This window comes from Mirounga angustirostris, unplaced genomic scaffold (assembly GCF_029215605.1).
Source record: "Mirounga angustirostris isolate CCGP_5_RB_7025 unplaced genomic scaffold, mMirAng1.0.hap1 SCAF_14, whole genome shotgun sequence".
In the NCBI taxonomy this organism is placed as follows: domain Eukaryota; kingdom Metazoa; phylum Chordata; class Mammalia; order Carnivora; family Phocidae; genus Mirounga; species Mirounga angustirostris.
Window position 1 is genome coordinate 83,555,890 of NW_026991722.1, and position 17,100 is coordinate 83,572,989.

At 48.3% G+C, this 17,100-nt stretch overlaps 1 long non-coding RNA gene across 3 annotated transcripts; it reads left to right on the forward strand.

The window, feature by feature from the left end:
- The first annotated feature begins 117 nt into the window (after positions 1 to 117).
- Positions 118 to 16,593, forward strand: LOC123840690 (uncharacterized). 3 transcript variants are annotated; one of them, XR_010407435.1, is made up of 5 exons: positions 118 to 203; positions 2,052 to 2,113; positions 5,169 to 5,396; positions 5,547 to 5,654; positions 9,867 to 11,131. It is a non-coding gene; the product is annotated as an uncharacterized LOC123840690 (long non-coding RNA). The 3 variants fall into 3 exon arrangements; XR_006790055.2 differs by lacking the exons at positions 5,169 to 5,396; positions 9,867 to 11,131 and adding an exon at positions 16,076 to 16,593; XR_006790054.3 differs by lacking the exon at positions 5,169 to 5,396.
- The last annotated feature ends 507 nt before the right edge of the window (positions 16,594 to 17,100 follow it).

Below are 17,100 nucleotides of genomic sequence, written 5' to 3' on the forward strand. Positions count from 1 at the left end.
GCCGCGAGGGCCAAGCCGCCTCCAGCGCGATACCGAACGCGCGGAGAGGAAAGAGGCTGTGTCTTTTTCTCTGGCGCCCTCTCGTGGGGGGCGGGAGATCAATCGCAAACGTCGCTAGTCCCGGAAACAGGGAAGGATGAAGGTAAAGGAACACTCGCTACTCCGCAAAATTCAGAATGGTGGTTACCTGGCGGGGGATGAAGGTGAGGGTTGCAGGGGGAAGGTCAGGGGGACAGGATAGGGGAGGAGACTATAAATCCGTGGTTCTCAAGCCTGGCTGCACACGAGAATCCCCTGGGGAGGTCTTAAAAGTCCAGATGCCTTTAAAGAAGAAAAATTAGGGGCGCCTGGGTGGCTCAGTTGGTTAAGCGACTGCCTTCAGCTCAGGTCATGATCCTGGAGTCCCAGGATCGAGTCCCGCATCGGGCTCCCTGCTCAGCGGGGAGTGTGCTTCTCCCTCTGACCCTCCCCCCTCTCATGTGCTCTCTCTCTCTCTCAAATAAATAAAATCTTTAAAAAAAAAAAAAAAAGAAGAAGAAAAATTAAGTAAATCCAGATGCCTAGACCAAACTCCAGACCAGTCCCATCAGGTTCTCAGGGCGTGAGAGGTTGTCTCAGCTCCCCAGGTGCACTCAGCGTGCAACCAGCTCGCAGAAGAGCTGGCCTAAGTGGAGACCAGTTATTGGTATCTCTTGTCTTTAGCTTGGTGGTGGGTTCAAGGGTGTTCATTCTATTGGTGTTTTATGACTCGCACGTGTTACATGGATTATTTTATGTGTGAGAAACATAATAAAGGGGCGCCCACCTGGCTCATTCCGTGGAGCTTGCAACTCCTGAATGTCAGGATTGTGAGTTCGGGCCCCATGTTGGGCGTAAAGCTTAGTTTAAATTTTTTTTCTTTAAATAAATAAATTTACCTTAAAAAAATAATAAAGACAACTTCACTCATTTTTTCTTTTCTTTTTTTTTAATATTTTATCTATTTATTTGACAGAGAGAGAGAGAGCACAAGTAGGCAGAGAGGCAGGCAGAGGGAGAGGGAGAAGCAGGCGCTCTGCTGAGCGGGGAGCCCGATGCGGGACTCGATCCCAGGACCCTGGGATCATGACCTGAGCTGAAGGCAGCCGCTTAACCAACTGAGCCACCAAGGAGCCCACTCATTTTTTTCTTTAAATAAATAAATTTACCTTAAAAATAATAAAGACAACTTCCTCTTTTCTTTCATTTTCCCATTTTTCGTGTTTAATTCTCTTAATTCCTCCCTTCCTTCTTATTTCTCTGTTTTTTCCTGGGTGCAGCATAGCGTCTTGTTGAACATTTTGGCCTCTAGTCCAACCTCCACCAAGCCAATTGTGGGGCCTTGGGCAGGTCACTTCTCTCTGGGAAATGAGAGTGGTAAAGCAATTGAACAGAGAGACCATTAGACCAGGCAGCTCTGATGCCTTGCTAGCCTAGCAAGCAAACCAAAACCTAACCCAGAATCAAGCCTGGCTGCACACAAGAAATCTGAGAAAATTTAAAATTTAAAATCCAAAATCTGAGAAAAATTAAATGTAAGGACAGCCAACCACAGAGAGCCACCTAGCCTTTCCCAAACAAAGCAATTGCATAAGCTGTAGCCAATAAAGTGATTTCCTTGCTTTGCTTTGGCCTCTTCTCTTTAAAAAAGCTCTCCCCCCAGGTCCTGCCTTCTGTCAGAGAGCTCCTACCCACCTTTGGTTTGGTGATACTCAGTTAAAATTGATATATACCCAGGGGCGCCTGGGTGGCTCAGTCGGTTAGCATCTGCCTTCGGCTCAGGTCATGATCCAGGGTCCTGGGATCGAGTCCCACATCGGGCTCCCTGCTCAGGGGGAAGTTGGCTTCTCCCTCTTCCTCTGCCTCTCCCCCTGCTTGTGAACTCTTTCTCTCTTTCTCTGTCAAATAAATAAATAAAAATCTTTAAAAAAAAAAGTTAAAAAAAATTGATATATACCCAAATAAACCCTTGAAAATTTAAATGTGTCTCAGTGTACCCTTTAACAAGAGTACTAGCAGTGCTGTTTTCTTAGAATTGCCCTTGTGAGACGAAATGAAGGGTTCAGTGGAGAGCAGAGCACCTGGTGCATCTCAGGTAGGTACTGTTTTTTCCCATCTCCCTTTACTTGACTCTTGCTGACTCGGGATCTGCCCTGCTCCATGCATGAGATTCCCCAGGGTTACCCTCCTGTTGGTCCCTACCCCTTTGGCCAAGCTCATGGCCACTTTTCCACATTGTGTCCCCCTTCCCCTCAGTGGGCCAGGGAAGCAGCTACCCACCGGGGTCAGCCCAGCAAAAGAGCCCAATACATAAATGCTTGTTGGTGGGTCTCTCTGAGTGTGGTAGGAACTTCAGCAATATGTGAATTGGGGGGAAGAAAAGAAATATGTGAATTGAGTAGGGGGAGACCTGGCTTAGGTCCCGATTTTGTGCCTCTTGAGTGAGTCTCCTCTGCTCCCTGGGCCTTTGGTTTTCTTATCTGTATAATTGCCTTAAAGGACAAGCAAGCTCCAGTAGTGGGACTCCAGGTCCTAGGGCTTGACGAGCCTCGTCCTCCGGCCGTGGTCTCTGGGCATCTTCTGCTGGACAGCCATCCCCACTGGCCCCCATTTATTCAACTTCTACCCTTATGATACATAGCTACCTGTAGCTCATTAAGCATCTTTACCAGTATCTTTTCCTTTGTTCTTCTCAGGACCCCTGTGAGATATTTTATTCCCATGTTATTATTTTTTTAAAGATCTTATTTTTTTTATTTTTTTAAAAGATTTATTTTTTTAGAGAGAGATTGAAAGAAACCGCATGTGCGCATGAGCAGGGGGAGGAGCAGAGGGAGAGGGAGAAGCAGACTCCCCACTGAGCACAGAGCCAGACGCAGGGCTCGATCCCAGGACCCTGAGATCATGACCTGAGCCTAAATCAAGAGTTGGACGCTTAACCAACGAAGCCACACAGGCGCCCCAAAAGATTTTAATTTTTTTAAGTAATTTCTACACCCAACCCAGGGCTCGAACTCATGATCCTGAGATCAATGCCGGCATCCAGCACAGGGAAGACTCACCATAAATATTTGTTGAGAATGAATGAGCAGATTCCCTGCTTTTGAGTCCCTTCTTCTTCTCCAAAAGGAAAAGGGAAGCATAATGTAGAAAGAACGCAAAAAGAACAACAAAACGGAACTAAAACATTCTTTGAATACCATGTGCCAGACGCTTTGGGATGTATTCGCTCCCTTAAGCCTCCCTCCAGCCCGTGGGAGTCCTGCCTCCACCCCGTACATGAGGGAACTGAGACCCTTGAGAAGTCAAGCCACTCTCTTGAGGTCACACAGCAAGGACTATGCAAACCAGGATTCACACGCAACCTCCAGGAGCGTGTGATCCCTCTTCAGACTGCTTTTCCAGGAGCCTGTGACTTGCAGGTGTAGTTCTTTTTTTTTTTTTTTTTTTTAAGATTTTATTTATTTATTTGAGACAGAGAGAATGAGAGACAGAGAGCATGAGCGGGAGGAGGGTCAGAGGGAGAAGCAGACCCCCTGCCGAGCAGGGAGCCTGATGCAGGACTCGATCCCGGGACTCCAGGATCATGACCTGAGCCGAAGGCAGTGGCTTAACCAACTGAGCCACCCAGGCGCCCTGCAGGTGTAGTTCTTAAAAGAGGCCAGCAGATGTGGACCAGCTGGGCCATTTAAAGAGTTCAGGAATATTAAATATTTAGTGACAGGTTGATGACTGTGGCCCGCAGGGGGCGGAGAGGGGAAGGCCTGGCATGTGGATGCTGCTCGTGCTGGGGCCCTGGGCCAGCGCCGTGAGGAAGGCTGTTTTTGGACTTGTGTCTTTGGATGTCCTAGCATGAGAGGAGAAAACAGGGCTGGAGAGATGGTGTGACGACATGGGAGCAGCTCCCCATTGGCTGAACTGTGATGGCGTTGGAGGCCACACTGTGCCCTCACTTAATTAGTAGGTGGCGTTGCCCAGGCACATTGGTCTCAGCTGGGTTTTCACAGGGTTTCAATATCAGCCACTCCTCCAGCTTCTCTCTCCTCCCTGGGGCTGGGCTCCCCATCCTCCCTGAAGACAACAGGTGCTGTAGGAGACCCTGGGGCTATGGGGCTGCCCATCAGAGCCTCCGGTTGTGTGTTTTAATAATAAGAATAGGAATAATCATAAATGTAGATATCCATGAGAAAAGTAAAAAGGCATTCACCAACAACAGTGGATATCACTAGGGGGCAGGATTCAGGGTGATTTGAATTTTTATTTCTCCCTAGGTTTTTATTTTTTTAATTATTTATTTGTTAAAGATTTTATTTATTTATTTGACAGAGAGAGACACAGCGAGAGAGGGAACACAAGCAGGGGGAGTGGGAGAGGGAGAAGCAGGCTTCCTGAGGAACAGGGAGCCTGATGCGGGGCTCGATGCGGGGCTGGATCCCAGGACTGTGGGATCATGACCTGAGGCGAAGGCAGATGCTTAACCTACTGAGCCACCCATGTGCCCCTCTTTTTAATTAAAAACGTTTTAATTGAGGAGTGCCTGGGTGGCTCAGTGGTTAAGCATCAGTCTTGGGATCGAGCTCCATGTCTGGCTCCCTGCTCGGCGGGAAGCCTGCTTCTCCCTCTCCCACTCCCCCTACTTGTGTTCCCTCTCTCGCTGTGTTTCTCTCTGTCAAATAAATAAAATTAAATTTAAAAAAATTAAAATAAAAGTTAAAAAATTTTGTAATGTTTTAATTGAAGTAGAGTGGATACACAATATCATGTTAGTTTCAGCTGCACAATGTAGCCATCCCACAATTGTATACACAACAAAACGAGTGTGGTCACCATCTGTTCCCAAAGTTGTTACAATATTATCGACTGTATTCCCTTTGCTGTACTGATCATCCTAGTGACTGATATATTTAACTGGAAGCTCATCTGTATTTTAAATAAACTTTATTTTAGAATAGTTTTAGATTTACAGAAAAATGCAAAGAGTACAGAGAGTTCCATTATACTCGATACTCATTTTTCCATTACTAACATCTTCTGTTCATTAGGTACTTCTGTAGGACAGAAGTCTCATGGGGTTGAGTTCAAGGTGTCAGCGGGGCTGCACTCCTTTCTCCAGGCTTGAGGGGAAAAATGGGTTTCTTTGCCTTCTCCAGGCTTCTAGAGGCTGCCCCGTTCCTTGGCTTTCCTCCGTCTTCACAGCTTACAGCGAGCATCCCCCTCTGACCATTCTTCACTAGTCACATCTGCTTGGACTGCAGCTGGGGAAGCTTCTCCACTTCTAAGGATTCATGTACCCACTTGGATAATTCAGGATAACCTCGCCATCCCAAGGTTTCTAACCTTAATCACATCTGCTAAGTCCCTTCTGCCACATAGCCAAGGTACCATATTCACAGCTTCTGGGATTGGGAAGTGGACATCTTTGGAGGTCATCACTCCACCCACCACAGGAGGAAAGGGGGACACTTTTAATTACTGTCATTCAATTTCATCTGGTTTCGTTTTTGTTTTCTACTACCCCCCCCCCAAAGAAAAAGGTACATCACTGCCACATCACTCATCCCTCTGAGCACTCCTGGCACGTGCTTACCTCATTCCTCCCAGTGTGGAGGTCATCGCCCTGAGAGACATCTGTCCAGGTAAGCCTGCCCTCTTCAGGTGTGTGCTCGGGACCTCCCATGACCACTGATGCGCCATCTGTAAATCAGGTGAGCGCATCAGACCCTGTTCCTATGTGCAGAGGGAGCTGCAAAATGGAATCGTGTTCCAGAACCTCCCATTCAGAGCCCTCGCGTAATTCAGCCTGCTTCCAGCTGCTAGAATATATTCATCTGATGGAACGGCACTGTTTTGGGGATTCCTTTTATTTTTCAAGGCCAAGCCAGTATGAAGGAAGGAGGCTCCGTGCCGCTCTCAATCATTTTGTATCTCTGAGCTTCAATTTTCCCATCTGTGAGATGGGGACGATAGTATGAGTTTGGTAGTAACAGCTGCCTTAGCCCAGAGCTAGGCACAGTGTCAGACTTGATAAATGACCCCTATTGGGGTTACAGTGGCCCCGACACTGACGGTTTTCTGCGTAGCGTCTGCCTCCGTAAGGGCTGGGTTCAGTCCCCCGTCTGGGAAAGGAAGGCGCTGGGACATTGTTACTTATTTGCCCATCGGGGGTTGTGATCAACCTAGCCATTCCCCCCAGGTTCCCTGCTCAAGCTGCACCCTGACTGGGGTGGAGTATCCTCCTCTGTGTGCTTTAGGAGGAAATCCTGATGTGTCCAAACCAACTGCGGTGGCCCCACGCCCTTGTCTGGGAGGGGACGTGGGGCCCAGTTCTGCCCAATGACACTTCAGGGGATGTCTGCTGGGTGTTGCGGGGTGGTTGCTGGGTGTTGTCCTATCTGCAGGAGACCCAGGGTACTGCTGCAGCCATATCCCCACCGGGAGGAAGCCCCCTGACCCAGCTGGCTGTGATCATCACAGGGCAGGAGAGAGAAGAATCTGCTCCTTGATGGGGATATGGTGAGGTCAGAAACAGAATCAGCCAACCGTGGGGCCCAACCCCATAGCTTGGGCTTCTTTTTTTTTTTTTTCCTTCTAAGTTTTTCCTTTTATTACTGTTTTATGGTACAGAACAAAAAACATGTAACTTGAGATCTACCCCCTTAAGAAAGTTTGTTTGTTTGTTTGTTTGTTTAAAGATTTTATTTTATTTATTTGACAGAGAGACAGAGAGACAGCTAGAGAGGGAACACAAGCAGGGGGAGTGGGAGAGGGAGAAGCAGGCTCCTGGCTGAGCAGGGAGCCCGATGCGGGGCTCGATCCAGGACCCTGGGATCATGACCTGAACCGAAGGCAGATGCTTAACGACTGAGCCACCCAGGCGCCCCGAAAGTTGGTTTTTTAAAAAAGATTTTATTTATTTGTTTGTCAGAGATTGAGAGCGAGAGCGCGAGCACAGCAGGGAGAGGGGCAGACAGAGGGAGAGGGAGAAGCAGGCTCCCCGCAGAGCAAGGATCCTGATGTGGGGCTCAATCCCAGGATCCTGGGATCATGACCTGAGCCAAAGGCAGTCACCTAACCAATGGAGCCACCCAGGCGTCCCCCCCCCCTTAACAAAGATTTAAGTATACAGTAAAGAATTGTTAATGGATAGAGAAGATGTGGTATATACAGATAATGGGATTCCTTTTTAGAAGATCAACTAAAGAGTCTTCTTGCTTTAAGTCATTTTTTCAGTTACCAGGAAGCATTCCCACCGACAGACTTTTCCAGAGCAGCATTGCTCACAGTGCTATATATATATGACACTTAGGGGGAGGGCGTTAAAATACTTATAAAATCAACCATTTTTAAGTGTGTAATGCAGTGGCATGAAGTACACTCACAGTGGGGGCGCCTGGGTGGCTCAGTCGTTAAGCGTCTGCCTTCGGCTCAGGTCATGGTCCCAGGGTCCTGGCATCGAGCCCCGCATCGGGCTCCCTGTTCGGCGGGAAGCCTGCTTCTCCCTCTGACCCTCCTCCCTCTCATGCTCTCTGTCTCTCATTCTCTCTGTCTCAAATAAATAAATAAAATCTTAAAAAAAAATTAATAAGTAATATATATATAAGTCAATCAATTTCTTGAAATTAATAGTTTTAACTTGAATAAAGAAAACTAGATACTGGGGCACCTGGGTGGCTCAGTCGGTTAAGCGTCTGCCTTCGGCTCAGGTCATGATCCCAGGGTCCTAGGATCGAGCCCCACATCGGGCTCCCTGCTCAGCGGGGAGCCTGATTCTCCCTCTGCCCCTCCCCCCTGGCTTGTGCTCTCTCTCTCTCTCAAATAAATAAATAAAATCTTAAAAAAAAAGTACACTCACAGTATTGCGCAACCATCTCCATGTGCTTCAGCTATTATTTAATGTACAAAATCAGGTTGTGGAAACAGATAATAACAATAATAATACTTACACGGCACGTATCACACTGTGGGCGGGTATGGGTATTTCTGTGACCGAGGTATTACTGGCTAAAAAAGCAGAAAACAAAATATTCAAATACCCTTTTCCCTAGGCAGGTTGGCAGTTTGCCGTGGCCCGCAGAGAGGAGAGGTTGCTGGAAGAATGCTTCCCCCACCCCGCAGGGGTGCAGGAGGGGCCTAGAATAGAGTTTGAATCACTCAGGCTGGTTGCTTTTGCCACGGCCGCATTTCAGAAGACACAGCCGCTCCACGTGCAAATAGCACGCCTTCTGGGGGAGAAAAAAAATGTGATGTGCGAGACCTTCACTTTTAGAATCCGAGTGTAATTCTTTTTTTTTTTTTTTTAAAGATTTTATTTATTTATTTGAGAGACAGAGAGAGCACAAGAGGGGGTACGGTCAGGGGGAGAAGCAGACTACCTGCCCAGCAGGGAGCCCGATGCGGGACTTGATCCCGGGACCCTGGGATCATGACCTGAGCCGAAGGCAGTCGGTTAACCACTGAGCCACCCAGGCGCCCCCGAGTGTAATTCCTGATCCTGAACCACGACAGCCGCCGGAGAACTGATGTCAGAGGTCCCCCCTCCCCCACACATCCCCACCCTCCCCCTCACCCCCAGGCCGGTTCTCCCAAGACCACAGTGGGAGAACCACCTGAGCCAGCTTGGTGGAGCTCACCCCTGACTTTTCACAGGGGGAGCTGAGGCCCAGAGATGGGGAAGGCATGCCCAAACGGGGTAAGCGGCCAAGCCAGCAGTGAGTGCGGCTGGTGGCCTCAGCGAGTACCTGCTCAGCAGTCGTTGGACAGGGACTGTCCTGTGCCCCTGTGACTTCCATTCTCACAGTGTCTCCAGAAAGTATGGGTTATGGCCACCCCACTTTTCAGATGGAGAAACTGAGGCTTCGTGCCGGTGGGCAGAGGACTCTCAGGGCCCGTAGAGGGAGTCAGGGTCCCCATCCCAAAGCCCACACTGGTTCCATTCTGCTGGGCTGTCAGATGTGGTCGCAGTCCACCGAGATGGAGCATCATCAAGCCAGCCTTGTGTTTTCTGTGACTTTCCTGGACGTGGGCACCCACTGGCCACCCCTGGATGGCAGAGAGCTTCTACTTCCTAAGTTCCTAAGTTCAAGGTGACTGGTGGATCATGTCAGAGCAACTCCCTTCTCTGCTTAACCTTGAGCCTTCCTGGGCTCCCCGTTTCCCTCTGCACGAAGCCCATACTGTGAGCAAGCCACGGGCCCAGTGTGGTGGTCTGGCCCTTGGCCAGCCTTGCCCACCACACTGGCCTTTCCTGTAACTCCCATGGCCAGTTTCTGCCATGCTGTTCCTTCGGCCTGGAAGGCTCTACACCGCTTCTAACTCCTCTTTATCCTTCAGGTCTCGTAAATGCCCCTTTCTCTGGGAAGCCCTCCCTCATCCTCTCTGATGAGGTCAGGTTGCCTGGCCTTGGGGCCCACTGCATTTTTCCCATAGTGCTCACTGCAGTGGGAAAGAAATGATTTTTTTAAAATTAATAACCTGCCCACACTAGACTGTGAATTTCATGAGAGCAGGGACCTCGCTGCCTTGTTCCTACGATGTGTCCCCTGTCTCTGTTGTACTGATTGGTACACAGCAGGTGCTTAATAAATACTGGATGAAGGAGTGAGTGAAACTCTGGCCAGTGGGACACTAACTTAAGCACACTTGTAGTGGGGGACACGGGGACTGGAGCTGGAGGGCCACACCTTTGCTGGAGATGTTTGCCCCCAACCTGGGCCATGTGCCAGGACTGGTTCTTGAAAGCGAGTGCAATCTCGGTTGAGCAAGCACCTGGGGTGTTCCCAAACTCCTCTACTGAATTTCAAGAGCCTTAGTCCCTGGGAAAATCTTCCCCACTTGTCCTGTCTCCTCAGGTGTGCCACTGCACCACCCTCACCAGGACAACAAAGTGCTCACGTGACTGGCCTGGGTCCTGGGGGAAGGGCAGCAGGAGTGAGGGACAGGGCCCCCTGCACCCCAAAGCCACTATTGGAATTAGAAAGTAGAAGGACGTAGAGAGCAAGATGGAGTCACTCATGTCAAGCAGGGGCCTGTGCGGAGCAATGACGCCAGCCGTTAAGGGTACCTCGGCTACGAGATATCCACCAGCTGACCACGCTCCAGAGCTGATAACAAGCAGGAGCTGAGACTGTCAGACTCTTGAGCCATGACCCCTCTATGCCTGGCCACTTAAAAAAGGCAGCGGCCCCCGAAGGCTCTGCCTGTTGGATCCCCCAACAGAACTGAGATCCTTCGCCGCTTGAACAGAATAAGAAGCAGTAAGTGCCAAGAGCTGACCCGGGACTAGGCCCAGGTCTCATCTCAACGGTGCACCCACAGACTGATTCCGCGTTTTTTCTTTTTTTCTTCATTAACTTCCTCCCCCCTCTGTTATCTTGTTTGTTGTGTGATTTGTGTTCTGCTCTGCGTGCCATGTAAGAAGCCAAGTTAGTCACGTGGTGAAATGTCATTGAGTTTGGAATTCTGAACCTGCTCTATAATTATGTGAGCCTTGCTTTATGACTGAATAAAGCTGACATTGTGGAAAGACACATTTTGTGTGTGTGCCTTCCTAGTGTGCCCGTGACAGAGGGAGGGACCTCTGAAATTATCGTGCCAGGCCTCCTCCCTTAACCCTCGGGGAAAATGAGGCTCAAAGAGGGACATCAAGTCTTGAAACCGATCCACAGAGTTAGAACCAGATCTTAGGTCCCCTGACAGGTGGGCCTGGGTGCTTTCCACTTTCCTGGACTCCCTGCTTTTACCCCGAATTTCTGAGAGCTGGGGAGGACATGTTGATAGTCGGCAACATCACCCTCGGCATCCCCATGGGACCTCTGTCAAGTGCCAAGGTGTGTCCCAGCTGAATATTTAAATATGCCATCTCCCTGAATATTGTCCTTGGCACTTGGAAGGAAGTGCCATTAGGATCCCCATTTTACAGATGAGGAAGCTGAGGCTCAGAGAGATGATGTCATTTGCTCAAGGTCACACAGCTGGAAGCAGAACACCTAGGGTTTGATCCCGTGTCTGTCAGATTCCAGAGTCTGTGTTCTTATCTGTTCCCTTGCCTCCTCATTTTCAGATGCTCAGATTTGGTGCATGATTTATTCCTATTAAAAAAGGGAGAAGAGGGGCGCCTGGGTGGCTCAGTAGTTAAGCGTCTGCCTTCGGCTCAGGTTGTGATTTCAGGGTCCTGGGATCGAGCCCCGCATCGGGCTCCCTGCTCGGCGGGAAGCCTGCTTCTCCCTCTCCCACTCCCCCTGCTTGTGTTCCCTCTCTTGCTGTGTCTCTCTCTGTCAAAATAAATAAATACAATCTTAAAAAAAAAAAAAAACTAAAAAAAAAGGGGGAGAGAAGAAGGGCGCCTGCGTGGCTCAGTCGGTTAAACATCTGCTTTCGGCTCAGGTTATGCTCCTGGAGTCCCGGGATTGAGCCCCATGGCTGGCTCCCTGCTCAGTGGGGCAGTCTGCTTCTCCCTCGCCCTCTGCCTCTGCCCCTGCTCCTTCTCTCTCTGTCTCTCTCTCACTCACTCTCTCAAATAAATAAATAAATAAATAATTTTTAAAAATAAAAAAATTAAAAAGTCTGTGGAATTGAGTGGAATGAAGAAGACTAGCTTTCAATTTCTGTATTTCTCCAATTGATTAACAGTGGTCGTTTGCTGTGATGTGTTGGGCCGGGGACACAATGCTTGGGTCCGCTTGCAGCATTTTCCGTATGGGGGCAAGGATGAGGTGGTATTTCTCCCTTTCCTCTACTCTGTGCTGTTTCAATGCCCCCCAGTACTTTTTCCATCCAGTAGCTGAAAAAATGTGCAAATACTGAGCTGCAGTGCGCTGTGCCGTTTTCCGGGGACGGCAGCAAGCGGGCCTGCCCGCGGTGTCGCCTACACGTTAATTAGGGAAAAGCAGCAGACGGGCCCTGGAAACAGCAAGGCGGGTTGGCATGGCGGCTCTTCACACCCAGAGGAGTTGGCTCAACAAAGCCCATTTGGCACATTTAGTCCTGCCGAAAACCTGGCAGTTGGAGAGGTGACATCACTGGAATCAATTACCCCCAGGACTGCCAATCCTGGGTAGAAATAACTCAAGAAATCAATTCATAATAACCACCCCATTCATGGAGGGCTGCCTGCCTGCCAACTTGCCGACTGCCTGATTTACATTAACCCCTTCAACCTCACGTCGGAGGTCGTGACCGTGACCTACCATCCTCCTTTCACTGATGAGACCATGGGGGCCAAGGCGGGCCGCCCCAAGATGGGCCACATTGGCATGAAGATGATGGTGAGTTAAAAAGCCATCAAACCCCAGCAGCTTCGGGAAAAGCGCTTTACCTTCTCCTAGAACTGTCTAAAAAGAATTTAGATAGAGGACCTGCTCCGGGAAGAGGGCTAGCACCATATAGAACTACATTATGGTATGAACAAGGGACGGTGGACAGGGAGGGACCCAGCAAGGCCACTTTGATCAAAGTCCTCTCCATGTCCCGTTGTTTCTGAGCAGCCCAGCAAACATGTATTTACCAAATATTTACTTTTTTTGTTTTTTAAAGATTTTATTTATTTATTGGACAGGGAGAGACTGAGTACGAGCAGGGGGAGCAGCAGAGGGAGAGGGAGAAGCAGGCTCCCAGCTGAGCAGGGAGCCCAACGTGGGGCTCGATCCCAGGATCCTGGGATCATGACCTGATCGAAAGGCAGACGCTTAACCAACGGAGCCACTCAGGCGCCCCCCCACCAAATATTTATTTATTTATATATATATTTATATATTTCTTAACTTCCTATGAATTGCATTCCTTCTCTTCGAAGTCCTGGACCCCCTACCCCCTTCTCCTTAGTTCAGCATGACACGTACACCTCCTTGTGCCTGTCTTTGGAATTTCCATGTCTACATGGATTCCCCGTACACACAAAATCACATCTGATTTTCTCCTATTAATCTGTTTTACGTCAATTTGATTCTTTTTTTAAAAAAGATTTTATTTATTTATTTGACAGAGAGAGACACAGAGAGAGAGGGAACACAAGCAGGGGGAGTGGGAGAGGGAGAAGCAGGCTTCCTGCTCTGCTTCTCGATCCTGGGACCCTGGGATCATGACCTGAGATGAAGGCAGACGCTTAACGACTGAGCCACCCAGGTGCCCCCATCAATTTGATTCTTGGTCCAACTAGGACCTTGAGGGGACAGGAGGTTCTTGTTCCCCAACAAGACCACGGAGGGTTAGAGAGGGAAAGTGTGCTAGGCTGAGTAATGAATGGGTCCCCAAAGAGATGGGCTCCCAATCCCTGGAACCGCTCAATATGACCTTATGTGGAAAAGGGGTCTTGGCAGATGTGATTGACTTAAGGATTCTGTGATGGAGGGATTATCCTGCATTATCTGGCTGGGCTCTAACTGCCATCACAAGCACTCTTATAAGACAGAGATGGGGGGCTGTACACATACCAGGAAAGCCATGTGAAGACAGAGACAGATACTGGAGCCATGCAGCCCCAAGCCAAAGGATGCCCGGAGTCCCCAGAAGCTGGAAGGGACAAGGAGCAGATTCTCCTCTAGAACTTTTTGAGGGCTTTGCTGTGATGCTGACACCTTGATTTTGCCCTGGTGGCATGGATTTCAGACTTCTGGCCTCCAAAACAGAGAGAATAAATTTTTGATTGTTTTAAACCACCAGGCTTGTGGGCCTTTGCAACATAGCAGCCCCAGGAAACTCACACAGGAAATGACTGGTCCACGGCCACCCAGCTAGAAAGTGGAGGTGTCGGGCTTCAAACACAGTAAATGCTCAAAAAACAGGACCTGTCGTTATTGTTATTATTACTGGTGCCTATGGGAAGGCTGAGGATAAAATGTCAAAAAGACCATGGATTTGGCCTACTTTATCCATCCCAACAGCTGCCGTTGGGGAGAGACAGTCTGAGTAGCCAGGATTGGATGATTCAGTTTGGGAAGAAGCTATTAAGTCTGGGTGGGGCTGGCTTGGGAAGATGATGAAACTGTGTACGGCGAGCACCTCAACCCCCTGAGTCATTTCCAGCCACAAGAGTAGACTCCTGCTGGCTAAGCTGGTCGAGCAGATGGACTTGGGAGGGAGTTTGCAGCTGATGGGGCGAGTGGGATGGCCCAACAGTCCAAAGAGATGAGGCAGCTCTTCTGTGTCTGGCTGTATTCCCCCCCATGACACCTTACTTATTGATGATTTCATCCTCTGTTCTCTTTGGTTCAGAGTAAACATTCAACACATGGCCCCTCCCCTCTTCCTTCCATGTCTCCTCCTTTCCCTTCCTTTCCCCTCCCTTCTGTTCTTGAGCCATTCAACCCAAGAGCCATTTGGAGGGTCCCAGCAAGGTAAGCAGCAGCAGTGGGGGAACGGGGAGAGGGTACATTGTGCCTCACACAGACAAGTGTCATAGTCCCCATGGGGTCAGAAGAGCGTCTGCATGGGGTGAGGGGAGCCCAGCATGGGCGGCCAGAGCTCATGAGAGTGAGGAGCGCATCCCCGCAGGAAGGCAACCCGAGCTCCAGTGGGCTGTAAAGGGCATCCTTGTTGGGAAGAGGGTGGCATCGACAGTAAGAAATTATTGCACTTGGGGCCAAAGAAGCGGAACACACTGAAAACAACAAGAATGTCAGGTTCGTCACTGTTGAACAAGGGAGTTACCAAGTGGAAATGGGAAAAATGGGACTTAGCTCCATGGACTTAGATTGTAATTGGATCTATTAGGATGAACTCATGGTTTTATTCTTTGTTTTTTTTTTTTTTTTAAGATTTTATTTAGTTATTTGTCAGAGAGAGAGAGAGAGAGAGAGCTCAAGCAGGGAAAGTGGCAGGCAGAGGGAGAGGGAGAAGCAGACTCCCCCGTGAGCAGGGAGCCCGATGCGGGACTCAATCCCAGGACTCCGGGATCACGACCTGAGCTGAAGGCAGATGCTTAACTGACTGAGCCACCCAGGCGTCCCAAACTCATGGTTTTTAATATAACAGAGGACTATAGAGACAAATATTGACATAAATGTGTGCGTATATGGGTGTGCACACGCGTGTGCAATTCTGTCCACGGAGAGGATCTAGGAGCAGTGACTCCCCAGTAACAGGAAGCACATCTAGATCTTGGTGTCTGAATACCGTTCTCCACTAAAAGGAACTTCAGCATTTTGGAGAAATGGCTGCTTTCAGGCCTAGGGCAGGAAAAGGACAAGATGAGTCTGAAATACGTTGTGCTAGAGAGTAAGGAAATGCTCACAGGATGAGTGACATGTCAGAAGGACACAGAAGCCAGCCTGAAGGGGCCACCACAGGCCAATCTAGGATAACTTGGCACCTAAAGAAAGAATAACAGTGATGTATTGTAACCCATGGAATCATTTACATCAGTCTCTATGGACATAAATAAATGGAAAGTTTGATGAGAGATGGGACATTTACCTGGTCTCCAAGTACCTCCCTATGGATTATTTATTAATTTCAATGAGGAAAAGAACAGATTCACTGCACAGTGGAGAAGCCTAGAAGATACCACCTCATTCAAGTGATTGAAGTTAACATTACCAATAGCGGGACAAATTGAAGTCATGCATCATCTGTTATGATGCAACAAGAAAGACACAGCATCACTTCTGTGATAGTTTGTGATGTATAGAATTCACATTCTATCTAATCTAATCTATCTGATCTAAGATGCATGGGATGTCTGGCTGGCTTGGTCAGTAGAGCGTGTGACTCGATCTTGGAGTTGTGAGTTTGAGCCCCACGTTGGGTGTAGGGATTACTTAAAAAAAATAGAATCTAAGATGCATGACCTGAGGGGTGCCTGGGTCAGTTAAGCGTCTGACTTCTGCTCAGGTCATGATCTCTGGGTCCTGGGATTGGGCCCCACGTAGGGCTCCCTGCTCAGTCCAGGAGTCTGCTTCTCTCTCTCTCTCCCTTTGCCCCTCCTCCCTGCTCGTTCTCTCTCTCTCTCAAAATAAATAAAATCTTAAAAAAAAAAAAAAAGATGCATGACCTGAATCTAATTAAGAGGAAACATCAAACATAAACAGATATTCTCCAAATAACTGTCCTGTCTCTTTAACAGTATCCAGGTCATAGGAGCCAAAGAAAGGCTCAGGAATATTCCAGATTGAAAAAGACTCAAGAGACTTCACAGGACAACTAACTATAGGCAACATGAAATCCTGAACTGGACCTTTTTGCTACTGAGGACATCGTTTGGACAAATGGTGAAACTTGAATGGGTCTGAACTTTAGATGGTAATGATGTATCAGTGTTAATTTCTTGCACTGATGGATGTATTGTGATTCCACTGGAGAACATCCCTTGTTTGAAGGAAATACACATTGAAATATTTAGGGTGGTGGGCATTGTGTCAACCAACTTCCAGTGGTTCAGGGGTAAAGAGTTATTTGAATTGTACTCGCATCTTCTCTGTAAGTTTGAGATTGTGTCAAAAGAAAAAAAGGAAAAAAATGTTCTGTGTGCCTTACATAGTGTTTTTTAAAATTTTGAATTCGTTGTCAACATCTAAAAATCAAGAGATTTTACCTCTAATCTAGGTTTCTGACTTCTTGAGAAATCTGAAATGCTAACAACTCTGGGCAATGAGTGGCCAGGTGAATAACCACAGTGTCCTTTATTTTTTAAAATATTTTTTTAAAGATTTATTTGCGCATGAGCAGGGTGGGGGTCGGGACCTGGCAATCTGTGTTTTACAATGCCCTTGCGATTCTAATGTTTATTCAAGTTTGAGAACCACTGATCTAGAGCTTTCTTCCTTTTACTCTTCACCAGAACTTTCTGCTAGGGAGAGGAGGAGCTAGTAATGAGGAATTATTTGGTATTTCCTGAGGCGGGAGGGTTTGATCATTCTGGACCCTTTCTTCCCAGGACATCATTGGGAGTCTTAGCTTTCTCCACCTTGTCCTGAGAGAGAAGCCTTAGAGCCACTGAGCTGCCTTGGTTTCCCCAAAGTGATTAGCTTCTTCTTTTTTTTTTTTTTTTTAAGATTTACCTAATTTATTTATTTTAGAGAGAGAAAGAAAGCATGAGCAGGGGGAGGAGCAGAGGGAGAGGGACAAGCAGACTCTTCGCTGAGTGCTCAA